At 42.6% G+C, this 26,863-nt stretch overlaps 1 long non-coding RNA gene across 1 annotated transcript; it reads right to left on the reverse strand.

Annotated features, from left to right (window-relative positions):
• Positions 1–51: 51 nt before the first annotated feature.
• LOC123385829 lies at positions 52–26,626 on the reverse strand. Its single transcript, XR_006598940.1, has 4 exons — positions 26,116–26,626; positions 25,590–25,645; positions 942–981; positions 52–516 (listed from the first exon to the last, which is right to left on the reverse strand). It is a non-coding gene; the product is annotated as an uncharacterized LOC123385829 (long non-coding RNA).
• Between the last annotated feature and the right edge of the window lie 237 nt (positions 26,627–26,863).

Consider the following 26,863-nt stretch of genomic DNA (forward strand, 5'->3'; position numbering starts at 1 on the left):
GAGAGAGAGAATCTCAAGCAGGTTCTGCACTGTCAGCTCAGAGCCCGACGTGGGCTTGAACCCATGAACCATGCGATCATGACGTGAGCTGAAATCAAGATTTGGACGCTTAACCGACAGAGCCACCCAGGCACCCCGGTAGTTATGTTTGCTTAACCAAGGTCTTCAGGTGGCTTAGAAAAATCTATTTCAAGAGGTCTTCCAGGTAGCAGGGTGGCAATTTATAGTGACCAATGACAGTCCGCTCAGTACAATGTGTAGACGTGATCAACGTAAGTTGTGTTGTTTTATCTTTTCAGAAAGCAGCAAAGCGTGGGGTTCCTGCTTGGGTGTGCCATGTTTTTTTTGTTTTTTTTTTTTTTTTTTTTTTTTAGCTCCATTTCCCCATCTGTTGGGACGAAGAGGAGACTGCTGCCAATATCTGGAGCATCAACTATACGTTCGGTCCAGTACTAAGCATTTTGTACCAATGGTGTCATTTTGACCTTCACGCAGACACGAAGAGGCAAGGTAGGCCTGTAAAATGAGAAAACCAAGGTGTGACGGGGTTGAGCGACGTCCCTAAGGACACATGCTAATGAATGGCAGAGCGGGAATTCAAACGGGGAGGGCTGACTTGGCACTCGGTTTTGGAACCGAAAATGCGTACGTTTGACGACGCGGGTTCGGCTCAGTGGGTAACTACAGATACCGTCCTGTGCCCCCTTCTGATGATAATACTGCTTAGCTGGAAGGAAATTCGTAATTGTTTTCTCCCCATAATTTCTCCTCTCCCCACCTCCTCTCTAATACCTCGGAGCTGTGCTAGATGATAAGGTTGCAAGGCGTGAATTGTTTGAAGCTTACCAACGCGGTTTCAAATATCAATCTTATTATGGTGCACCTTGCTGCCACATGGCTTAAAAAAATTCTTTTCCCCCCATCTGTGACATATTACTTACAATGGTCAGATCACGAGCTTGTGAGGTTTGACAACTTTTCCTTTTGATAATTCCGTTGAAATTATGGTTCAAATGATGGAAGAAGTCGAGGCGTTAAATAACATGGACACCACGAAAGAGGGAAAAAAAATATTATTTAATTAGAAGACTGCCCTTTCTATTGTTACTTTATTTTCAAGTTCCGTGGAAATAGGATCCCTGCTGTTTGCAGTTTCTGGCTATCTTAATTCCCCTCGTTATTAATTCCTTTTACCCCTCTCCCTCTAATCGGCCCCAGTGCCGCGTATTTGGAAGCCTGGTTTTACTGCACATTTCATTTTGGATTCCAGGGTGACTAGCAGACCCAGGCAAAGAGTCGGTCAGTAGCCAAGGTCAAGGGCATACCTGGTGAACACCACAGCCGCATCTCACACACAGTTTATGCCACTGTTACACTTCAGTGTCAGAGTTCATCGAGAATTTCCATAAATCTGATGGGTAATGTGCCAAATGAGATTAGAGAGGGCTTCATGCGATCACGGTCAAGTGAAAATATCTTATGTTAATTTCCTTGCCTAAGCTTGAGACAGGTAGTTAATACTTTTTGTGAAAAGCCAGAGACACATACAGGGAGGAAACACAAGCTGTTGTCTACAGAGAAAGAGGAAGCATGTGGGGCTCCTAAGAAAGAAAAATATAGATGCTGGAATTTGCGGAATTTTGCCACTAAGTCTTAGACGCCGCCCCCCTCATGTTTTTTACATTGTCTGTTGACTCTTACCCTAATTGGTACCCTAAAACACATTTTTCACTTAGATCAATTTTATGGGTTGCATTTATATATTTAGATGTCAACACATTCTTCAAGTTATTTTGTTGCCAAAAAAAAAAAAAAAAAAAAAAAAGAACCAACAAACACCCAGAAGGACAAAAGAGCATTAGCAAATGGAGGGCTGTTTACGGATTTAATCTCTAACTACTTATCCATACACACATTTTTCTTTTAAGCCTTGACCCGAATCAACCCAATTCAGAAAAGTGCATTTTAAACCATCCATCTTGGAATTGATACAAAAACATCGGCTCACTTATATTTGAAAAGAAGACATCATTAATATTTTAAGGCAGTCGTAAGAAGAAGACTTAAGAAAACAGACCTGTCAGCTCTCCCTGGCCTTCTGGTCACCCAAGACCGCGGAGAACACAGAGTCTTAACCTTCGTCTTGGACGTTCATTGAATACGCCGACAAATGCCCAGATGTAAAGGCAACTCAAAAAATAAATTCGGGGGTTGAAGCAACTATTACTGATGACCGGGGCTGTTTGTTAGTATTACAGAGATTTAATTTCACTTAGCACGCATTTAGTGAGCCCCTGCCCTGTCCCTCACAAGGCTTCGGGGATTACCGACGGTGCGGAGACCCTCAGGAAGAATCAGATGGCTTCTGCAGAAAGCCTGTAAAATCTCATTAGGGAGACAAGGTCTTCATAACAAATAAGCAGGAAACAATGCCAGAAGGTGCGTGATTAAATGATGGCCTGGTAAATACAGGCAGGACCACTATAGATCAAATCCGGGAAGAAGCAGAGAACAAAGGGTGCTCGGGGGACGATGGCTTTGGAGGAAGAGATAGGATTTGGGTGAGAAGAAAAGGAAAACAGGGGCACTTTGAGGTGGTGAGAATAGCGTGGGATCAGGTGGGACGATGGGTAGGGTTTTGTTCCAGATTCCTCGAGTTGAGTTAGCAAAAGCTCACGGGAGACAGGAGACTCCGATTCCTGTTCCGCCTCTGACACTTCCGTCCTGCAAGACCAGGTAAAATTTAAAAGTTTTTTGATGTTTATGTATTTTTTGATATAGAGAGACAGAGTGCTGGCGGGGGAGGGGCAGAGAGAGAGGGAGGCACGGAATCTGCAGGCTCCAGACGCTGACCGGTCGGCACAGAGCCCGACGCGGGGCTCGAACCCACGAACCGTGACACCATGACCTGAGCCGAAGTCTGAGGCTTAACTGACTGAGCCACCCAGGTGCCCCGTGACCAGGTAAGATTTAGTTAACCTATTTCCTCCTCAGTAAAACAAGAGCATCAGCGTGGCATCTTTGAGGTTCTTTTCAGCTCTAAAGCTCAGGAAGCCCTGAAACTCAATGGCTCTGATTTGAGGTCTGGAGACAAAGAGGACTGAGTTCTATTCCTGGCTTTCGCTAGTCGTGAGCGCTAGCTTCCTAACTACGGGGAATCTGTTACTCATCTATAAAAGAGGACGATAATGGCATACAGTGGTTGAAAAAAGTGAATATGTTTGGCATGCAGTGGTTCTTAGAACGAGTTAATGGTTCGCAAATTCTATGAAGATTGATTTTTAAAAAAAAAAATTTTTTTAACGTTTATTTTTGAGACAGAGAGAGATAGAGCATGAACGGGGGAGGGGCAGAGAGAGAGGGAGACACAGAATCGGAAGCAGGCTCCAGGCTCTGAGCCATCAGCCCAGAGCCTGATGCAGGGCTCGAACCCACGGACTGCAAGACCATGACCTGGCTGAAGTCGGACGCTTAACCGACTGCGCCACCCAGGCGCCCCTGAAGATTGATTTTTTTTAAAGGGAGATCTGACTGGGGCAGATCTATCTATCTATCTATCTACCTACCTACCTATCTATCTCTGTATCTATCATCTATCTGTCTATCTATCTATCCATCTATCATTTGTCATCTGTCTATCCATCTATCTCCTACTTATGTATTTATTTATTTGCAAAGGGTATCTGATTCAGTAGCAAACTTGGGTAAGCTGCATTCAGTTCACTCTGGGATTCCAGGGTGGCGTGCAAGAGATTCTTTCTTTTTTTTTTTTTTACTTTTTTATTATTTTTTTAAATTTTTTTTTAATTTTTAATTTTTTTATTTTTTTATATATTAAAAATTTTTTTTTTTATGCAAGAGATTATTTCTAGAAGGGTCTTAGTGTCCTAGGGGAGCTGATTCCCCTCAGCAGGGTGAGTAGTGCATGCACACAGGTCCATTTACTCCCTGTAGGACCAATGTCTATTTTGGCTGCCAAGAATCTCTGAACCCTCTCCTCAAGGGGGTGCATAAGGCGGGGAGAGGATGTTGGTTGGTCTCTACCAATCAGTAATGATTACTAGTGGATTGATTGATTGATTGATTACTGGTAGATTGAGTAAAGCAGGGTTTTTTTGTTTTTTGTTTTTTGTTTTGTTTTTTTTTTTTTTTTTTTTTGGAAAATTGTGAAGACCTTGCTTGCCAGGATGAGTTTATCTAATGGGGAATGAAGACTCATCATGGATGAATCATAGGGGTGTCAAAAAGGAAGTGGCATTTTAGGAAGACGAATCCAGAGGCGGGGTACGTAGATTTGATTTTGAGAAAAATAAAGAAGTCTAGGTATAATATATATTAGAGGTTGGGCCATGGTATTGCGGAGCGTGGTCTGATCAGAGAGAAGGCAGAGAAGGAATTTGGCAACTCCTTAGGTGATGGCAAGAACATGAACACCTATGATTCCTAGCCCTGGTGCCGGGAGAGTGGTGGCGGCCAGGATGGACAGAGGAGGTTTGGAGATGAATCAAATGTAATGGGATGTAGGGCCGGGGAGGAAGCCTACGGAAGGTACTAGCGCCTTGGATTCTTCCCCAGATGATTCTGATATAATTGGTCTGGTGTGCAGTCTGGGCCTGGGGATTTTTAAAACCCCAACAGGTACAGAGGGAAGACAGCAAGATCTCAGCACGCTCTTTTAATGAGTGAGAAGCATCTGATGAAACTTTACCCGTTAGGTGCCAGGCCATCGGTCTGGGAGCTTTGTATCTCTGTTATCTGGTGTTAAGTCTCCTCTTCGTCCCAACGCTCACAACGGTTCTCTGCTCCTCCCAGAAGGGCCCCCAGCTCACTCCAGCTTGGGATTCCGAAAGCACGTAGAACGCACAGACGTCCTCCTAGCCCTAACTCTCCAACTGTTGTTTTTAAGGGAATAAGAGTCCCTTGGCTAGAGTGTCCCCGTCATAGTCCAGATCTCGCTGATAGCGCACGTTACCTCCCTGAAAGCAAGAACCTAAGTTTAAACAACTGTTTTTTTTTTAATTTTTTTTTTTACCTTTATTTATTTTGGGGACAGAGAGAGACAGAGCATGAACGGGGGAGGGGCAGAGAGAGAGGGAGACACAGAATCGGAAACAGGCTCCAGGCTCCGAGCCGTCAGCCCAGAGCCTGACGCAGGGCTCGAACTCACGGACCGCGAGATCGTGACCTGGCTGAAGTAGGACGCTTAACCGACTGCGCCACCCAGGCGCCCCGAGAATCTAAGTTTAACGTGACAACAATATCTATAAAATATCCTAAATTTATTTAGTGCTTTACTTTGTTCGACATTTTTCACGGTCTCACTCAGGAGCGAAACGTTTCCGCTGCAACACCGTTGAGAGCAGCTTAGTAATCTGGTGTGCCAGCTCAGTCAGGAAGGCCTAATAATTCTGGAGGGGAGAGGCAGGTATGGAAGGACTAGCTGGTAATCAGGAAGCCAAGAAAAAGGCTTGGGAGTAGAAACGCGACATTTCTGGAGTCTGTCCTACTTGCCAGGTGCTGCGAGAGACGCTTACCGTAGGTCCCTCACCTAACTCGTATAGGAGATGGCTCGTCTTTCCAGCAGCTGAACCCATTCTTCTTTGGGGAGCATCTCTGTGGTGTGGGTTTTGGGAGGGCAGAAGCACGCGAGATGCTAAAGAGACAACGAGAGACTGTTGATATCACGCCCCTAGCACGGCGGCAAAAAGATCTGATGGTGGGGCGTCTGGTGAGGTCCTTCCAACTGGACAGCCAGGAGCCTGGCTTCTCCTCGCCTCTCTGCTTCCTGGCTTCTTGGTTCCTCTTCATTTCCTGTGTCTAGTTTTCCACGTGTTCCTTTAATTCAGTGAGTTACCCGATGTCTTTCTAAACGCGTCTTTTCCGCTTCAAGTTGCTGGAGACCCTTTCTCTTCTCGGCAGCTAAGAACGTTGATTGGCGCAGATGCGCAGGACAACTCTGAGAGGCTGGTTTTATGATGTCCCTTCTTAGAAATGAGGAAGGGGGCGCCTGGGTGGCGCAGTCGGTTAAGCGTCCGACTTCAGCCAGGTCACGATCTCGCGGTCCGGGAGTTCGAGCCCCGCATCGGGCTCTGGGCTGATGGCTCGGAGCCTGGAGCCTGTTATCGATGCTGTGTCTCCCTCTCTCTCTGCCACTCCCCCCTTCATGCTCTGTCTCTCTCTGTCCCAAAAATAAATAAAAACGTTGAAAAAAAAAAAAGAAATGAGGAAGCAGATTCGGAGAGGTTAAGCAACTTGTCCGAGATCACAGAGCTAGAGAGCGGCAGAGCTAGGGTCCCCTACTGGGTTTGCTTCCTGCACAGGCTGTCCTACAAGGGGGCAACGGCCCTAACCCTTAAAATACCCCAAGGACTTCATTGTTTCATTTCATACAATAAAAATGAGACTTCTTTGACCTTGGGGTACTGTTAAGTCATAATTATTTCAGAGAAAAGAAGAAGGTTTACTACCAGTTTTCAAGCAACAAACCCTGTTTTGTGGGTGGCTCATTTAAGCCTACAACTCTTGATTTCCGCTCAGGTCACGATCTCACGGTTCGTGAGTTCCAGCCCTGCATTGGGCTCTGTGCTGACAGCGTGGAGCCTGCTTGGGATTCTCTCTCTCTCTCTCTCTCTCTCTCTCTCTCTCTGCCTTTCCCCTGCTCTCTCTGTCTCTGTCTCTCTCTCACTCAAAATAAATAAACATTAAAAAACCTGGTTTTATAAGATTTCACCAAATTTGCATTGCAAGAAGAACTATTTGAATGCTTACAGGTAAAGTTTTTGGCTCACTAGAAAATTCCCTCAGGCAGAACATGTTTGACAGAGGCAGGTGCAAAGTTTTCATCTAACAAGTAAGAAAAGGAGGGATTCCCAAATGCACGGATTTCCTCGGAGAGACGCACTTTGCTGGGCCTGTTTGGGCACAGCGGGAGCAGTTGGACATAGTGGCCGAGACAAGACGTGTAAGCACGGGGCGGAGACATGAGTGGAACTCTTGTCATCCCGCGAGTCGCTGTCACGCAGCCCTGGAAGTGTGTGTCGTGTTCCCCAAACCCTCGGAGGGCGACTGTGACCGATTACACAAGATGCCATGTTCCCTAATCATATCGCTTACGTTCCTCTGAATGGTGGTGACAGGGTTCGAAGGCAGATCACAGCTGTCTGATAATAATAATAATAATAATAATAATAATAATATAATAATAATCAGATAAAGCAGACAGCCTTGGAGCCCGCAGATCACACACTGGCCCGTGAAGGAGGCTTGGCCGATGGGCTTTTGCCTTGTTTCTAACCCAGCTTACCGCCCCCCGCCATCCCCCCTGCCCATTCTCTTGTCTCCAGAACCCCTTGGTCACATCGTGATGGGGGCTGGGCAGGTGTGGCTCCTAGCCTGGGTTTATTTATTTATTATATTAGCTCATGCTCCCTGTTCTGTGAAGTGAACATTGTCACTTGGGTAAATTTGGGAAATTTCCCACTGCCAGAATCTAAACAGCTCTTGTGAATCAAAGGAAAGCCCTGGGCCACCCCCCCTCCCCCCGCCTCCGCCCTGCGCTTCTCTGAAGCCGCCCTAAGCTTAAGACACCACCTCTCTATTCTGCCACTCCGTTTTTAATCTGTCTTCAAAGAGAAAGCCAACTGTCTTGAATTAAACACAAGGCAGTTCTTGAAGTCATGTGTGATGAAAGTGATTAAATAATTAATTCAAACAAAGGTGACTTCTCAGGCAGGTTGGAGGTCAGGAGAGAAAGGCTTGATTTAAAGCAGCATTTTCTCGGCCTGCTATGGGCAGAAAAAAAAATTAATGTGATATGAAATGACCACGCTGGAGAGCATTAACCTCTCTCCCTTGCTTCCTTAGCTCGAGACACATTGGTCTCTTGCTTCTCCCTGAACAGATGAAGGCCATTTTTCTCGGCCTCAAGGACGCTGGTTCTTCTTTTCCTTCTTCTGGAAGACTCCTCACCCCACTCTTTACCTGGGTCATTCTTTTTCAGGCACGTGGGTCTCCATTCAGCTCCTCCGAGAGGTCTTTCTTGACCGTCCTACCTCCGCTATTGCCTCGCGCCCCCCCCCCCCTCGCTCATACCCTCTTCTCATTTCTTTATAATTCCTATGATTGCCTGGCATACTGTCATGTATTAATTCTGTTTTCTTGTCGCTCTCCCCTACCGGAACGTAAGCTCCAAGAAGACAGTGTTTTACCTGCTCTTTGCCCCCTGCGGAGTCCCCAACGCCTAGAATAGTGTCCAGCACAGAATACATAGCAACAGATGGTTGATCGATGAACCGACAAGCGTCTGAACTTTCAAGTTCAGTCTTGTCTACCATTGAAAACAGCTCTCAGAAATGCTTTAGGTAATGAAGTAACTTCTAAGTTAGAAAACACCCCCCCCCCCCCGCCCCAGAATTATAAACTCGGGTTCAGGCTGAAACTGACGTGGTAAGAAACAAAAGGGAACAATGCCAACGCTTTCGACCGGCTGCCTTCCTGGCTTTGAAACAAACCATTGGCCTGTTGAGATTTCCTTCTCCAAAGAGTCAAGAATGTTTATCAGAAGTCATGTATGGCTTCCATTTTTGTGATGAAATATGTCCCAGGAGGAGCCTACCTCCCCGTGCGCTTGGCTGGGTGTATATATCTGGTTTATAGCAAGTGAGCTGAAGCGGACAGTTCTTGAGCCAGTGTTTTGAGTGTAAGTGACAGCCAGTGTGATGGGGACTAAATTGCGCGTGTGAGCCTGGCTGTATCCAGCTGTTTGGAACCACCGCACACAATTGTTTGGTAAGCCCTTGACCCTTCACCTGTCCAAAGTGGCGAGTACGTAAGTGGATTTGGAATGGTAATTATGCTCAGTGTCTCAATACCGTGTTCTAATCTCTGCTATCTCTAGACGACCTGTTAGATTTCTCTAAGAGCCCGATGCTGATGATAAAACTCACAGCCCCAGACTTCTCTTAAACCAGATACTCTGACCAATTAGATACTGTTGAGTTTTAAAGCTAGAGAACATTCCTTCTCTTAATGAAGTCATCCCAGTGATATTTTATTCATGATACTATGCAGCAGAACGAGCACAGACAAAAAAAAAAAAAAAGCTTAGATAAAATAGTAATTATTTATACGCGGCAATAGAAAAATGAAAACACAGGGCAGTGTGAGATTTCGAAGCCACTGGCATCATGCAAGTGGGCTTCGTGCAAGGGATTCTGGGAGAAGCAGGAAGTTTGGCCCAGGTGGTATAGGGACCTAGAGGCGTAAGTGTCAAATGTCTGAAGGGCAGTTGCAGATTCAGGTGTGGAGGGGGGGGGGTTCAAGATAGAGGAGGCTAGCGTAAGAGCAGAAGAAAAAGCCTACCATTCATTGTCATGGGTGGTAAGAGGCAGGGAGCCACAGTTCATGGTTAGGGTCCTGGCCTTTAGGGCAGAGGTCAGGAAAGGCAGCCTTTGAGTCGGGGTTCCGGGCACCAGGGGGACACGGGAGAGAGGTTTCCATTTCATGGGCAGTTGAAGTGCACATCACAGAAACTAAGGCCAGAAGTCACCTACGTGTCTCTAACCAGCACAGGCTGAGGTTGGAAAACATGAGCCAGAAGCCATTCAGGTGGAAAATGACCATGTCGGTTCCTTCTTTTTTTTTAATTTATTTGGAGAGAGACAGAGAGATAGCACAAGTGGGGCAGGGGCAGAGAGAAAGGAGGACAGAGGATCCAAAGCAGGCTGTGTGCTATCAACGGAGAGCCCGATGTAGGGCTGGAACTCACGAACCATGAGATCATGACCTGAGCGGAAGTCAGAAGCTTAACCGACCAAGCCCCCAAGCGCCCCATGACCATGTCGGTTCTTGAGAATCTTTGGCTTTTGGGCTCTGGGGCAGCCGGAGAATTTTAATTTGTGCTCTTTCCAGCCCCTGTTAAGTCAAAACAAAGGTATTACATGTATAGATACACGCTGCTAATCAAAATAGCTCTTTAAATTGCATCTACAGGCAATTATTTCCTGCGATGATTTAACGTTTTCAGTAAATATTTGTGATTCTTTTTAGCGGAGGATGACATATTATAATTAAATAATTAGGTCTAGATATTATGTCATGGTTATAACTATGAACACAAAAGCATCATTAAAAATTTCAAGACCAATGAATAAGCTTCATTTAAAAGTCTTCTGTCTTTAGGAGAATTCAAATGGAAATAGTGTGGTTGGAAGGGACCAGAAATTGTATGAATGTTATGATATATAGAGACATAATTGCTGTCAATGTAAGTAATGTGGCTTTGCTGAGTAAAATGAGATGATTGCTTAGGGTTTTCCAAAACCTCCTAAAATTGCTTCTCCACCACATGTAACCACATGTGGTATAAATAAAATGTGAGTCAAAGGAATGAGGAAAGATAAACATATAATTAAAAACAGCTCAGTAGATACTTGGGCTCATTCATTTCAATGATGGCATCTGCAGTTTATGGAGCGGTTATAGACCCGCAATATATCGGCGTTGACTACATGCCGTAAAACACATCAATGCAGCTTGGGCCCAAATTATTATACACAAACAATAAATCCATCCTGTTAACAGGATAAATATGATAACTGTTGATAATGTTGGAAAGTGGCAGAATGTGACCCCTAAGTAAATAGTTATGTGTTCTTAAGAAACAAAGATTACTTTAGCTTTTAGTGCCCTCCCATGACTTCTGTTCTATTATCTGTATTATCTGTAGTTTGAATTAAAAGAAAGATTGTGGCCTTGAAAGCACACTGATTACTGTTTGTGATTCTAATAAAAGACATCAGTCCCGCCATTTATTTGCGAAAATGAAATCTTCATATGTTGAAGGTCAGTTTTAGTTGAAGTAATATAATAGGCAAGAGTCAAGGTTCCTTTACCATTAAAATTACTCCTGAAGCAAATCTTTGGTGTTTTACCCTTAACCTTGAATTCTGCCCTGTATGTTGTAAGAAAAATACTAAATTCTTGTCACAATACGATGATGGAATCACCATGGCTTTGAGATTTTCTTTAAGAAATAGTTACCCAACCAGATGGAAAACCTCTTCACAAACATTATTAAATGAAATAGTCTGATAAAATATATTTAAACATGGATTGGGAATTAGCTTTTCATCAACCCTGGTCTGAATTTGTCCTCTAAAAAATGGAGTTTTTTTTTTTTCTTTTGCAGTATGGTTTACATCAAGGGCTACAGTGAGTAAGTTGTTTAGGGAAACTGAAAATGCTATTTCATATACCGTTGTATAGAACATACGTATGGATCGTAATTTTCTGAGTGCGGAGGAAACAAGCGAACAAGTATATATAAAATTTTATTGAAGACTCAATTTTTACAGCTATTATTTTGGATAACGGGCACTTTATTCTACATGGATGTAAAGGTTTCATTCAAAAAGTATATCCATGGGTAATACTGTGTGGTGTGTGCGTGTGTGTATGGGTTTACATACATGTATATTTACAGTTTTTCTCTTTGAAGACTTTTTACTCAACTTCACTGAAGTATAATTTACATACAACAAAGGTCACCAATTTTAAGAGACACTGTGATTAGTTTTGACAAATGCAGATGGTTGTGTGGTCATCACTATCATGATGTAGCATTTCCATGATATCACTCTCCCGCGTGATTCTCTCCCACATGATTCTCTCCTGCTCGTTATTCTGTCCCTTTCTGGCCTGTGACAACCACTAACATATATTTTCAATCACTGTAGTTTTGCCTGTTCTAAACCTTCATATAAATGGAATGATACGTTACATGGTATTTTGTGTTTGGCCTTTTCCACTTGGTACATTATAATGCTTTTGAGATTAATTCGCGATGCTCTGTGTATCAGTAGTTTTTTCTTTTTCATTGCTGGGTCACAGGGTACATGTATACGTAACTTTGTAAGAACATCCCAAACTTGTTTCCAAAGTGGCTGTCCCACTTAACATGTCACTAGGGGCACAAAAGATAATTCCAGTTTCACACATTTGCCAACACTTGATAGCATTAGTCTTTTTAATTTTAGCCATTATAATGAGTTTGTAGTAGAAACTCCTTGTGATTTTGATTTGCATTTCCCTGATGACTAATGATGTTGAATACCTTTGCATGTACTTGTTTTTGGTCTTTCAGGTATCTTCTTCTGTTGCTTTCTGTGTACTTTACACATTAGGTTGTTTGTCCTCTTCTATGTTTTGGATAAAAGCTCTTTTTCACAGAGATCTTTTGGACACATTTTACCCTCGTTTTATAGTTTTCTTTCTCATTTTTTAAGAGTCCCTTGAAGAGAACAATTAAAAATATTTGATGAAATCTAATTCGTATGTGTTTTTTTTTATTTAAAACATTTTTAAACGTTTATTTATTTTTGAAAGAGACAGAGCGTGAGCGGCCGAGGGGCAGAGAGAGAGAGACACACACACACAGAATCGGAAGCAGACTCTGGGCGCTGAGCTGGCAGCACAGAGCCCCATGCGGGGCTCGAGCCCACAGACTGCGAGATCATGACCTGAGCCGAAGTCGGATGGTTAACCGACTGAGCCACCCAGGCACCCTGTATATATTTTTAATAGTTAATGTCTCTCTGGGGCGCCTGGCTCAGTCGGTTAAGCATCTGACTTCGGCTCAAGTCATGATCTCGCAGTCTGTGAGTTGGAGCCCCGTGTCAGGCTCTGTGCTGACAGCTCAGAGCTCTGGAGCCTGCATCAGATTCTGTGCCTCTCTCTCTCTCTCTCTCTCTTTCTGCCCCTCACCTGCTCATGCTCTGTCTCTCTTTCTCTCTCTCTCAAAAATAAATAAACATTAAAAAAAATTTTAAAGAATAGTTAATGTCTCTGTCCTATCTGAAAAATTCATCTGGGCAAACATATTTTTGGCAAATGTCACAGATTTTCTCTTATATTTTCTTCTGGAAGTTTAACAGTTTTAGCCATTATATTAGGTCTACTATTATCTTCTTTATTTAACTTAAAAAAATGTTTATTTATTTATTTTGAGAGAGAGAGAAAGCATGCATGCACGAGCAGGGGAGGGGCGGAGAGAGAGGGAGAGAGAATCCCAAGCAGGATCTATGCTCAGTTGTTGGCTTGATCCCACAAACCGTGAGATTATGCACTGAGCCAAAATCAACAGCCAGATGCTTAACCTACTGAGCCACCCAGGCACCCTCACTTTAGTTAATTTTGTTGATGATGAGATAAGCGTCGAAATTCATTTTTCAGGTAAGGCTGTGCAATTGTTAAAATGCCTGTGTTGGGAATATTATCCTTTTCCCATTGAATTGTCTTGGCATCTCTCTTGAAAATTCATTTGTTTTATGCGTCTGGGTTTGTTTCGGGACGCTCAGTTCTATTCCATCGTACTAGTTTTTAACCTCATGCCAATACCATGCTCTTATGATTATTGTAGCTTTCTAATAGGTCTGAAAAAGAAAGTGTAAGTTTTCCAAATTTATTCTTTTTTATCAGAATCGGGTATTTTGGGTCCTTTGAATTTCTATATACATTTTAGAATCATTTGTTTATTCCTACAAAAATTCCTTCTTATATTTTGATTAGAATTTCATTGAGCATATGTATCAATTTAGGGGTAATTGGTATCTTCACAATACTGAACATATGAAAATGGTGTTTTGCTTCATTTATTTAAGTATTCTTTAATTTCTCTCAGTGGTGCTTTGCACATATTTTGTTAAATGTGTCCCAAAGTAACTTATGTTTTTAATGTTGTTGCAAATGTTACAACTTTTATATTTCTATTTATAATTGTTTATTCCTAATATATGGGAATATAATTAATTTTTTAGGACATTGACCTTAAAGCCTATAAACTTTATGAAATTCACTATTATTATAGTAGCTTTTAAAAACATAGATTTCTTAGGATATTTTACCTAGGTGATCATGTTGTTTGTGAATGAAGAAAATTTTGCTTCTTATTTTTCAATATATATGCTTTTTATTTATTTTTTTCTTGCCTTATTACACTAGCTAGGACCTCTAGTGGAATGTTGAATTATGAGTATTGGGGGCAGACATCCGATCTCATTCCTTTGCTGTAGGGGAAAGCTTTCAGTCTTTCACCAATAAGTATGGTGTTGTAGTTTTTGTTTTTTCTTTTGATTTTTAGATTCCTTTTCTCACGTCGAGGACGTTTACCATGTGATGAATAGATGTTGGATTTTGTCAAATGCTTTTTTGTCCTCTCTTAAAGTAATCAGTTTGTAGTTGTTGTTAGTCTGTTAATATGGTGAACCATATTGTTTGATTCGCAGATGTTAAACCAATTTTGCATTCTTGGGATCAACTCCACTTTGTCATGATGTAATACCCTACTTACATATTTTTGGATTTGATTTCAAAAAAAATTTTTAAGTTTGTGTTCATGTTCATGAGGGATACTGGTCTGCAAGTAATTTTTCTTGTAAATTTTGTCTAGATTTCATATTAATGGCCAAACCAAGGCCTCATAAAATAAGTTGGAATGAGTTTCCTCCTTCTTTGATTTCTGGAGGAGTTTATGTAAACTGCTATTATTCATTCCTTAATTGTTTGGTAGAATTCACCAGTGAAGCCATCTGGCTCTGAATATTTCTTTGTGTGAAGGTTTTATAACCATAAGGTAAATTTTTAAAATAGATGTAAGGCTATTGGCATTAGCTAATTCCCCTTGAATGAGCAAGTTTTGGTGGTTTGTATCTTTCAAGGGATTTGTCCATATCATCTAAATTGTTGAATATCTTGGTATAAAGTTGTTCATAATATTCTTTTGCTAACCTTGTAAAATCTGAAGCATCTGTAGTGAGGTCCACTCTTTTGCTCTTGATAAGAGTAATTTGTGTATTCTCTCTCTTTCTTCCTGTTTAGGTTAGCTAGAGCTGTTGTTTTCAAGAACACTGACTTTTCAAAAAGTTTTCCTGTTTTCCATTTTGTAGTTCTCGTTCTCACCTTTATCATTTCATTTGTGGCTTTAACCTAATCTTCTTTTTCTAGTTTCAATGGATTAAAACGTGAGTCAAGGACTTGCTTTCTTTTTGTTCTTTAATATAAGCACTTAATTCTAATAAATATCCCTCCAGACGCACACGATTTTTTAGTGATAGCACACAAATTTTGATATATTTTGCTTTCATTTTTATCAAGTTAATGTTTTTCTAATTTCCCTTGTAATTTCTTCTTTGACACTTGGACACTTAGAAGTGCATTGCTGAATTTCCAAATATTTTCAGATTTTGCAGATGTCTTTTTGTTTTCACGCTCTAATTTTAATTCTGTTGTGGTCGGAGAACACACTTTTTGTTTCAGTTCTGTTAAAATTATTGAGTCATCTTACATGGTTCAGAATATTGTCTGTCTTGGTAAATGTTCTGTATACACTTGAAAAGAATGTGTTTTCTGCTGTTGCTGGAAACTGTTCTATAAATGCCTATAAAGGTCAGGTTGATTGATAGTGTTGTCCAAATCTTCTAAATTCTTACTGGTTTTCTATCGAATCGTTCTATCAATTACTGAAAGAGGAATGTGGAAATTTCAAACTTAAGTGTGGATTTGCTCATTTTTCCTTTTAGATCTATCAGTTTTGCCTCATGTATTTCGAAGCTCAGTTAATGAGTGCATACACATAAAGAATTGCTTTGTCTCCTCGACGAATTATCATTATAAAATATCCCCTTTAAATATCCTTTATTTTGGTAATGTTTATTGTTCTATTTACTTTGTCTGATAATACCATATCCACTCAACTTCCTTTGGGTTAGTATTTGCATATATATCTTTTCCCACTCTTGCATGTTTAACGTGTTATTGTTTTTATATTTAAATGATCTCTCTTGGAGTTAACGTGTGGTTGAGTCTTGCATAGTTTAATCAGATTCGACCAAATTTGCCTTTTACTTGATGTGTTTAAACCAGTGCAATTATCACATTGTTGTAGTTTAACCTACAGTTGGGCTATTTGTGTTACGTTTTTCCTTTTTTCTTTTTCTTTTGTACTGGTTTGCTATGATTCTATTTTTTCTTCATTATTTATTTATTAGTTTTTGTTTTGCTTTATTTTACTTTTAAGGGGTTGCTATAGAGTTTACAGTATATAACATTGTCTTATCACAGATGGGCTTTAAATAATATTGTACCACTTTATGTATATAGTGGAAGAATCTTGTACTAATACATTTCCATTCATACACCCCCTTGTTCTCTGTGTGTCATACATTTTGTTTTCCATTTTATATGTTTATTTATTTTTGAGAAAGAGAGAGAGAGAGGGAGAGAGTGCACACAAGGGGGGAAGGGGCAGTGAGGGGGCCAGAGGATCTGAAGCGGACTCCACACTGGCAGGGGAGAACCAGACGCGGGGCTTGAACCCACGAACCACAAGATCATGACCTGACCCAAAGTCAGATGCTTCACCAGCTAACCACCCAGGTGCCCCAATATGGTCTTAATTTTTAAAATCTAATGTTTTTCTAAAAAATACGTTCTTTTTAAAGATTTTTAAAGACTTTTAAGTAGTCTCTACACCCAACGCGGCACTTGAACCCACAACCCTGAGATCAAGAGTCACACGCTCCATCCACTGAGCCATCCAGATGCCCCTAAAAATTGCTTTTAAATAGCTCATATACCTTAAAAAGATTAAAAACATGAAAGAAACCCAGTTTTTTTTTCATTTGCAGACATATTACTGTAGAAAACGTTGCATAATTGTTGAGTTTTAGCTGTGAAGAAAGCATTCTAGGTGATAGGTTTTGGAGAACATATATGCACACTTCTGATGCACACAGACCCAGAAGTTTAATTGCTAGGGTCACACGATATGCACATATTTAGCTTTCGTGGATAACACCAAAGAGTTTTCCAAAGTATTGTGGAATCTATCACATTTAGAACCCATTTGAACGACTCATTTAAATTATCTGTTTATCAGCATTGTGTAGAATTTCTGGTTGTTTGGGGACTCTTACTAAGATCTGCTATACAGTCTCCCTATATCCTTTGGGAGTGCATTCTTTTACTGAGAAGACCAGAGACAAAAAACATGAACAAAACAAAACAAAAACAAAAACAAAACAACTTATGTCACACTGGAGGACAAGTGATAGGCACGTATTCAGGCAGATCAACACTGGGAAAGTGGCATAGCCAAACCTTCACAAAGGAAATGGAAGTTTGAACGGGGGCCTTGAAGGGTGAGATTCTTCTTAGAGACAAGAGGAAGGCAGCAAAGATTCTAGGCAGAGATACTGGCATGAGCCATGTGGCCGAGAAGCAGACGACATGGTATCTTCGTGAGTGTATACGTAGTTCAACTGGGTGTTAGCCCAAAACCCAGCTGTTCGCTTATTCATGGCTTTTGGATCATCTCCTGAGCGTCAGGCCGTGCCTTCGATTCAGAGTGGGAAAGAGACACGGTCACCACCCTGAAGTCGCTATCAGATGATCAGGGGAGGCCACCGCGTGTGTCATGCTGTTGAGTGCAATGCTGTGACATCTGGTATTTAACTGTAACACAAGGGGTGCCTGGGTGACTCAGTCAGTTGAGAATCTGACTCTTGGTTTTGGCTCAGGTCGTGGTCTCATAGTGCGATCAGGCCCTACGTTGGGCTGTCCGCTGGCAGTGTGGAACTTGCTTGGGATTCTCTCTCTTTCTCTCTCTCTGCCCCTCCCCCACTCGTGCGCGTGCTCTCTCTCTCCAAACAAACCTCACAAACATTTTTTTTTTTTTTTTACAAAAGTAACACAAGTCTAGGGAATAGGAAAATTCATTAAAGTCCGAGGACTCTTGTGTAGATTATAATAATGTTCCACAGGTAAGAGGTAAAGGCTAAGTTTGTGTGTTCCCTTTTCTTTCCCTGCCAATCCCTGCCACAGGCAAAGGAAACTGCCTTGTGTGGCTAGCAAGGTGAATCACAATCAGCTGGTTCCTACAGCCCTTTCTTCTTCACTCGGCGAGAGCCACGGCAGCCATCAGCGTCAATGGCTTCCTTCTACAGCTGACGTGAATGCAGTGGTTTGTTCCAACCCGGTCTTCCTGCCTCCACCTCCTGTTCCTCAGCAGAGTTGGGAGGGAGGTAGAGAAGGGTCTTTAGACTGTGACATGGCGTTTAATAAATCATCATAATTCAGTTCGAAAGTAAAACTTGAACTAGCGTAGGTGGCATTGAAATGGGCGGCCAGGACCAAACGTCTACTGACATTCCACCACATTTTACCACTGGAAGTCTGAAGAAGAAAAGGAGGTAACTCGCTAAGTGCTGCGGGAACTCAAGAGGTGTAGCAATGACTAGGAGGACTTAAGGCACGGCAGTGGCCAACAAAGCACCTTGCTTCCTGTACCGAAAGACCTCGAGCAGAATTGGTTGATGAGAAAATGTATTGACTGGGGCGGATGTGAACCCTATGCAGAATTCAAGTGACCCACTTGCCTTTCACGTTGGGGGCTCCATTGGAGACGAATCTATTATGTGCCCAATGGTCACATGTTCTCTATCCCATAATCAGACGCGTGGTCTTGCGATAATAATGCTTCTATGGGTACCCCAGAGCATGATATTTAAATAAAAACCGCTAAGAATGTTCTATTGCTTCATCTACATAGATATTTATTGGGCCTCATTATTCAGTTTTAGGGTAGGGCACTTTCCTGGGCTGTCTTCTATTGTCTCTGGGATAAGAGTGACTTTTCATCTGATTTTATTCCAGTATCATTCCATCTAATAAGTATCCCAGTACTTCTATTTGTAAGAGTCAATACACACACACACACACACACACACACACACACACACACTATTTTGAAGATGCCTTATCTGTAGTTTAGTGGATTTCTAAGTTAAAAACAAACAAGGAATGCCTGATGGCTCAGTCGTTTAAACATCCAGCTGACTCTTGATTTCGGCTCAGGTCAGGATCTCACGGTTGGTGGGACAGAGCCCTGCATCGGGCTCTGTGCTGACAACATACAGCCTGCACGGGATTCTCTCCCTTCCTCTCTCTGTCTGCCTCTCCCTCTCTGCTAGTGTGCTCTCTCTCTCTCTCTCTCTCTCAAAATAAATAAACATTAAAAAAATAAAAAAAAACAAAAATGGGAATGATGAATTCAGACATTTTTCTCAAAAAAAACCCCATTAAGAATAATCACTGTAATTTTCTATTTCTGTGATACAGATCTTTCTTAAATAAACTGGCCTGTCTATTCAGTCCGTAGAGCCTATTTTAAGATAGTAATGTCATAATCTTTCTGCATATTTTTTTTCACAGAAGGTTTTTTCTTAGAGAAAAGCTATCCGACCAACTAAAGATAAAAATAGACCTGGTGAACTTTTGAACTTCACCTCTAATCCTCAGGCTAAAAGAAAAGTTTGATGAAAGAAAATATCCCAAATAGGAAATTTGCCAAATGCCCCAATTTTCTAGAATAAATAGGAAACCGTAGAAGGGCTACAGAAATTCCAAGCGTGGTCTGATTTAAAGTTTTTAATATTCTTAAAGTAGGAAGGTAGCTCGTTATTTTTCCATGGTCTTGGCAAATAATTGTGACAGTAGCTGACATTTGCTGAGTCTTCTGTCCCTATCGGGCACATTATGCTGAGTGCTTTAGGTGTATTGTGTCATTTAGCGCTTACAAAACCCTAGGAAGTATGACAATACCCATGATTCCTACTTGGTAAGTGAGGAAACTGACCCAAGGAGCTTGTGAATCTTGCCCCCGTTCCTTTGCTGGTCAGCAGTAAAGACCCAAGTGTGGCCTGTCTTACCCCAAATCATCAGGCTCCAACGGCAGGGGAGGCTTGGGGGAGAGGCAGCTTCCATTACGCTTCGTGATTTTCCATTAAGAGCCGGCCTGCGTTCTGTGTCTCCTGTGAGAACAAACTTTCCCGTCTTTAAAAAAATCAATGGGCTCCGATTCTCGAAGACGCAGTAACAAAATGAATCAAATAAAAATTGCGATGTTACTTCGCCAAAGTAACCGGTTTGATATATGAAAAACCAAATGAAATCATAGGGCATATACTATTTTGAAAAAGATTATTTTTACCTTATAATATACTATGAACAAGTTTCAGTGGCGTTCTATTTTCTTTTCCCACGTCTTAAAAATATTGTATGCAATCCCGATCTTGGCTGCCTGATTGCATAACCAATTGTTATGTTTTGTTGAGAACTGGCTAGCTCCCAGGCTGCCACTAAGCGTTTTATACCTCTTTGCTTGTTTAATGCTAGTGTGAACTTAACTAAGTCTCTTGGCCCAGACACTTTCTTTCTTCTTTTTCTGGGGGGAACGGCCAGTAGTATAAAGAACCATGAGTGCGCCCAAAACCTTAGCCATAAGAATATTTACTGCGGGGCGCCTGGGTGGCGCAGTCGGTTAAGCGTCCGACTTCAGCCAGGTCACGATCTCGCGGTCCGGGAGTTCGAGCCCCGCGTCGGGCTCTGGGCTGATGGCTCAGAGCCTGGAGCCTGTTTCCGATTCTGTGTCTCCCTCTCTCTCTGCCCCTCCCCCGTTCATGCTCTGTCTCTCTCTGTCCCAAAAAATAAATAAACGTTGAAAAAAAAAAAAAGAATATTCACTGCAACTCTGTTTTCCTTTAATCAGAGAAATTCATTTTTTAAAGGTGGATTTTCTTGTTGGCGAGGCAGATGATTTCGGAAATCTGGACTGACCCGGAGGACTTTCCCAAAATTGGGCTGTGGCTATTTGGAGGCTGAGGGCATGCGTTTTGGTCTTGCACCTTGAAGCTCTGTGAATTCCATGTTAGAGTAAGGAGAGAAGCATGAAGCAGACTCACTGTGAAGGAGGAAGATTCCTTCTCCCCTCCTCACCTTAACAGAGGAGTGAATGGGGAACCCATGCTCCCCAAATGCCTCCTGTTGTAGACCTCCGATTACTTCTTAAGTGAAGCAAGTATCAGCATTATTGGTTTTTATAGTATCCTTGCTAAAATCACAGTCTTTAGAAATACTTTGTGCTGGGCTTGAAATGGGTGCTTTTATGGGGCTCCTGGCTGGCTCAGCAGGCTGAGCAGCTGACTCTTGGTTGCAGCTCAGGTCATGATCCTACGGTTCATGGGATCGAGCCCCGAGTCAGGCTCCACTTTAATTGTGTGGACCAGCTTGGGATTGTCTCTCTCTGTCTCCTTCTGCCCTTCCTCTGCTCTCTCTCTCTCAAAATTAATAAACTTAAAAAAAAAAGAAATGGCCACTTTTATGACTCTAGCTACATGTTGAAGACTTCTGGTTAAGTCTTAAAATGAGATAAGTATCAGCATTACTGCTTTACGTAGGGTCATTTCTAAAATCACAACCCTTGGGGCACCTGAGTGGCTCAGTCGGTTAAGCATCAGACTTCAGCTCAGGTCATGATCTTGCTGTTCTGGAGTTCAAGCCCCGTCGGGCCCTGTGCTGACAGCTCAGAGCCTGGAGCCTGCTTCACATTCTGTGTCTCCCTCTCTCTGCCCCTCTCCTGTTCGCGCGCTCTCTCTCCCCAAAATAAACAAACATTAAAAAAATAAATAAAATCACAGTCCTTAAGAATACTTTTCGTTGGGTGCTCCTGGGTGGCTCAGTCGGTTGAGCACCTGACTTTGGCTCCGGTCGTGATCTCACGGTCCGTGAGTTCGAGTCTCCACCGGGCTCGTTGCTGTGCACGCAGAGCCCGCTTCGGAGCCTCTGATTGTATTGCAGTCTGCATACACTCCCGGGAGACCCGTTATAGTTCAGAGTGTGGGTGTATCTATTGCCGCCGACCCCCAACCCCCCCCCCCCATTTCAAGGATGGAATATGTTGACCACTAACACTGAGTAGACTCCAGCCTGTTATGATTTAGAAGGCTCCAATTCTGGGTCCTGTGGTTACCATGAATAGCTCGGTCACCAGCAACTCTGCTTGCAAATAGTTTATTCACTTCGGGTTTGGCAGATGTAGAGCACGCTCTTGTGATTCTGTGGGTTTAGGTAAATGGGGAAGAATGGATACTCCAGAAGGGCTACACATGCGCTCCTCGTGCACCATTTTTTTTTTTTTAGAGCTGGGAAACCCAGGCTGTAGAGCCTAGAAAGAATTCGGGTTGGCTCCAGGGTGAGGCGAGGTGGGGTGAGAGTAGAATCCAGTAGTGCACAAGGGCCGAGTGCGTGGGTTCTTAAGGTGGACCACCTCGTGTTGTCTCCTGCCGGCTGTATTGAGCTTTTCTAAGCCTGGAGGATTAAGTTGCCCTTTGTCACGAGGACAAAGCATTCGAAAAAGGGTTAACTGCACTTGCTGTGGGCTGCTTTCAGTTTTCGAAACTTCCAGAGGCTTGAAAAATACGGAATCAGAATCAAATAATGTATGTCCGTGTCATCACGATCTAGATTTAAGAGCTGTTAATATTTTATCTTTTTTTTTTTTTTGCATTTACACACACACACACACACACACACACACACACACAATCAAAAAGAGAGCGAACATCCCGGATAAAATAGCAGTCCTTTCGATACTCTGCCCAGTCCCAAACCGCCTTTGCCTCCATGAGAAATAACCACCGTCATATTCTTCCAGCTGTTTTGGGTGCTTTTCTATATTAATAAATACCTCCAAAATAATATTTCCTAGCATTTAAACTCATATATAAATGTTATGTGCTAAAAGTATCACGTGGTAGTTTTCTCCTTCATTTAGCTTAATATATTTGAGAAGTACCTTTGTTGATAGATATATATATTATATACCATATGTATATAATATATTGAATTCATTCATTCAAACCGTTCCATAGTATTTCAGCATATAAAGCCCAATTTATTTTTCTTTCCTTCTATTAGTGTACATTAATCTTTTCCATTTTTTTTGGTTGGCCATGACAAAGAATCTGTAACAAATATCTTAGGGTAGGTCTTCTATGTTCACATTTTAGTCTCTCTAAACAGAATGGATCAGGGCAGAAGTGTTGGATTGTACGAAAGATGCATTTTCAGCTTCTCTAGATAGTGCCCAATTTCTGTCCAAAATTGCATCAATTTTCCCTCCCATGCACAGTGCACTCCCATGTTTCTTTATCCTTTATAGTATTTAATATGTTAGAATAAAACTTTTACCAATAGGATGAGTATAACATGTCATCGTTATTGCTTTAATTTTTATTTCTTGGGATTACTCTTCTATACTCTTGGCTTATCATAGAAATGGGTTTGGATCTGGGATTTGGAACAGGGGACATTGGGATTGGGCCAAGAATTTGAGGGGCAGCCTGGAATATAAGTTAAGGCGACCCAGGATGGATGTCCAATGGCCTGACACGTTGGCTTTCGCGTTGTGCTCTGCTGTCCCAGAGAATCCTTGAAATTCCCTCTCAGGGGGTCCTGTGGCAGTGGGCGAGTGAGTGGGGGTGGGGCGCAGGGCGGGGAGGTGCTGGGGCACAGACACAGGGCAGGCTGAGCAGAGGCTCTGAGCCAATTTCCACTACAGCATCGTTGCCTATATTGTCTTCATGAGCTTTTATGTGATTTCGTTCAAATAAAGTGCTCAATGGTTAAAGTAAGTTCGAAAACCACTGGTTTCAAATAAGGGTATAAGTGGATATTGGCATATTCTATTAGAGTACATTTATGGAATTTTTATGCTTACTGCCTAGGAAACTCCTCAAACCACCGATGTAGAACGCTTTGGTTGATTTGGACAAAATGACTATAACTAGCAAGGAGGAAATAATCTATTTCTTTCGGGGAAAAAAAGAAGGAGACTGATCTCTTTGAAAAATGAATTTCTTTCGTCTTCCCCCAGAGAAGAGTCCCTGTCCTTTGGGCCAGAGCCTCAATGTGGAGGGGAACAAATAGATGAGAATTGTCAAAATGACTCTCATAATAATACGAAGGTTGTTTTTGCCTTTTTCATTTTTATTCTCTTGTGAGTTTACAGTGGAACTTTCCAGGGGCTGCAAGCTGTGTGATATTACATGAGATAAAATGCAGAAGCAGACATGAGACTCCAGCTGTTTTTTTATCAAGCCAAACTTTGAATGGATTTATAAAAATGTCAAACAAGCCTACTCTCCTCACAGGTTTTTTTTTTTTTTTTTGCGATTATTATTTTTCATTAAATGTGTTACTTATGTTAGCATGCGATGGCTTATTTTGGTTATCCTAGAATTAATTAAAATTAACATTTGAAATACTTCTCAATTTTAATTTCTAATACTGCAAATGTTGACACATGTAACCTACCGAATCAAATATTCTCTGCTTACTTCATATTTTTTTTTTGAGTGTGAGACCAATCTTTAGAGCGTGTGATCTGATAAAAAGACATTTGAGATTTACTGCTAGTTTTTGGTGCCGAGAGATTGGAATTCTCTCGTTCAATGCCTCGCTTTGGGATTCACCAAAGTGAACCCTGCTATACCAATGTGCAGACCTCCCAGACCATAGCATTGGCCAGAAAGAAGGACTGGGGGGTGAGAGTCATGAAGGATGATTCTATGGAGGAGAACATCGGCTACTGGCCCTCCAATCTGGGAATGATACAATATGGTCTGTCCACCAGGGTAGTGAGTCTGTGAGTGTGGGACCCGGCAGAGGATCTGAAGCTGCAGGTGTCCTGTACATCTGTCTGGTCTTCTTGGGGCCGCAGGTAGGGAGGAAATGAAGGTTTCCTTCCTCATCATGGCCTCCTCTCCCAACTCTTGCACTGGGCAGCTGTTGCTAAGTTTAGCATCTTGTCTTAGGCTTTGGAGTGTTCCCTTTTTTTCCGGAAAAAATAGGACCAACTGTCAGCCTAGAGGATTTGTCAAATATGGTGTGACACTCCCGGAAACTCGCCAGGGGCAGCAACACCCTCTGTGCTAGTTGAAGGTGATGCTCCAGAAGGCTGTTCGGGGACCACCTTCTCCGGACATGGCTATAAGTTCACCTGCTCAGCCATCACTCAACTAAGAGTGGCCAAAATAGAGAAGCTACTGGCTAGATCTCCTCACCCAGGGCCTCAAGGGACCCCATACGGGTGTGAATTTTCAGGTGGCATCCCCAAAGCCCCAGGCCTCTTACTCATTCACTGGACAGTCTGAGCATGTTGTCGGGCAGAGTGTAGAGTGACGTCATGAGCCAGCTATTGTCTAAACTCCAGACAGCAGGCAAGGTCAGAGGTTACCTTCCGTCATTCATTACTAATACAATCCTACGGCCAACGAGTATTTATTGAACACCTGCTATGTGCCAGCTATCATTCTAGGTATTGGAGATACGGCAGGGGACACAACACTCAAAAATCCCTGCTCTTGCTTTCTAGTAGGATTCACTCAATAAATAAGACAAATACATATAATAAAGTGTGCGTGTTGAACAAGCTCGGTGGGTGTCATAAAAGGCTTATGAACAAAGAAGAAACCAGGACAAACAAGTTTCTATGCAACATCCAAGGGGATGGATAAATAACATGAGTTAAATGCCTGAATACATTCTTTTTTTAAATTTTTTTTATTAAGATCTCTTCCCTTTATTTCCCTATGGCTAAGCCTGGATTCTTTACTAATAAACAACACACACACACACACACACACACACACACACAAGCACATGCACACACACAAAACAAGAACCAAACTACTTACTAAGGCAGAAAACAGGGTGACTTTGCATCCTGGCCAGTCGGAAAGGACATGTGACGCTGTGTGTGAGAGAAAGCAAAAAGGCATTTAGGACCATACACCCAGTCCAATAGATGACCATCCAAATATCCCTACGGGGTCCCCATTGATGTCAGCCGTCTTGTTAGCTCATGCTGATTGAGAATTTGGGGCGCCTGGGTGGCTCAGTCAGCTAAGTGTCCGACTTGGGCTCAGGTCATGATCTCACGGTTTGTGGGTTCGAGCCCCGTGTCGGGCTCTGTGCTGACAGCTCAGAGCCTGGAGCCTGCTTGGCATTCTGCGTCTCCCTCTCTCTCTGCTCCTCCTCTGCTCACTCTCTCTCTCTAAAATAAATAAACATTAAAAAAAAAAGAATTAATTGTGTGTTATGTATGTAATTGCAATTTCCTCAATGAACAAAGAATTTTGTGCTTTTGTCTGTGTCAGGACCCAAAGGGAAGGACCTGGGGCAAAACAGCCATGACCACAACACGACCACAACAATACGCACTTCTCTTTTGGGTTTCAGTGTGAAAAGCAAGGCTGGCTTAGGAGGATCTAAAAGTCTGTCGTTGTCCTGGCCCAAGACCCCTCTCGCCATCGTGAGAGAGTTTCCATGAGTCTGCTGGCAGGTGGCTGGCATCCCTCCGTCCTCCTTGCCCCACTCTGGAATGGATTCTTGTTGCCCACCACCCCCGTAACCATGGTAACTGCTGGCAAACCATGAGCCATGAGAATTCCTGTGGGTTTTCAGAAAACCAGGAGTGGGCCACCCATCTGACTTTTCTCTCCTGCTCTGCCCATCGACATCGTTCCTTCTCTTGGTAAAGCGTTGGGGTACCTCTAAGGAAGACATTATTGGTTGCCCACCACTAACTACCCAATGGTGGTTATTTGGAAATGTCAGATACTTGTTTCCCAGGCTCCATTGCATGATTCTATCCTAGAGAGAGATCTGAAGGAAATCTTCCTTTCCTCCTCCCCTCCCCCATGCCTCCCGCGCTCCCTCCTTTGCTCCTTCCTTCCTTCCTTCCTCCCTCCCTCTCTCCCTTCCTTCCTCCCTTCCTTCCTTCCTTCCTTCCTTCCTTCCTTCCTTCCTTCCTTCTTCCCTCCCTCCCTCCCTTCCTTCCTCCCTTCCTTCCTTCTTTCCTTCCTTCCTTCCTTCCTTCCTTCCTTCCTTCTTCCCTTCCTTCCTTCCTTCCTTCCTTCCTTCCTTCCTTCCTCTCTTCCTCCCCTCCTTCCCCTACCCTTCTTTCTTT

Source organism: Felis catus, chromosome B3, assembly GCF_018350175.1.
Source record: "Felis catus isolate Fca126 chromosome B3, F.catus_Fca126_mat1.0, whole genome shotgun sequence".
Classification (NCBI taxonomy): Eukaryota; Metazoa; Chordata; class Mammalia; order Carnivora; family Felidae; genus Felis; species Felis catus.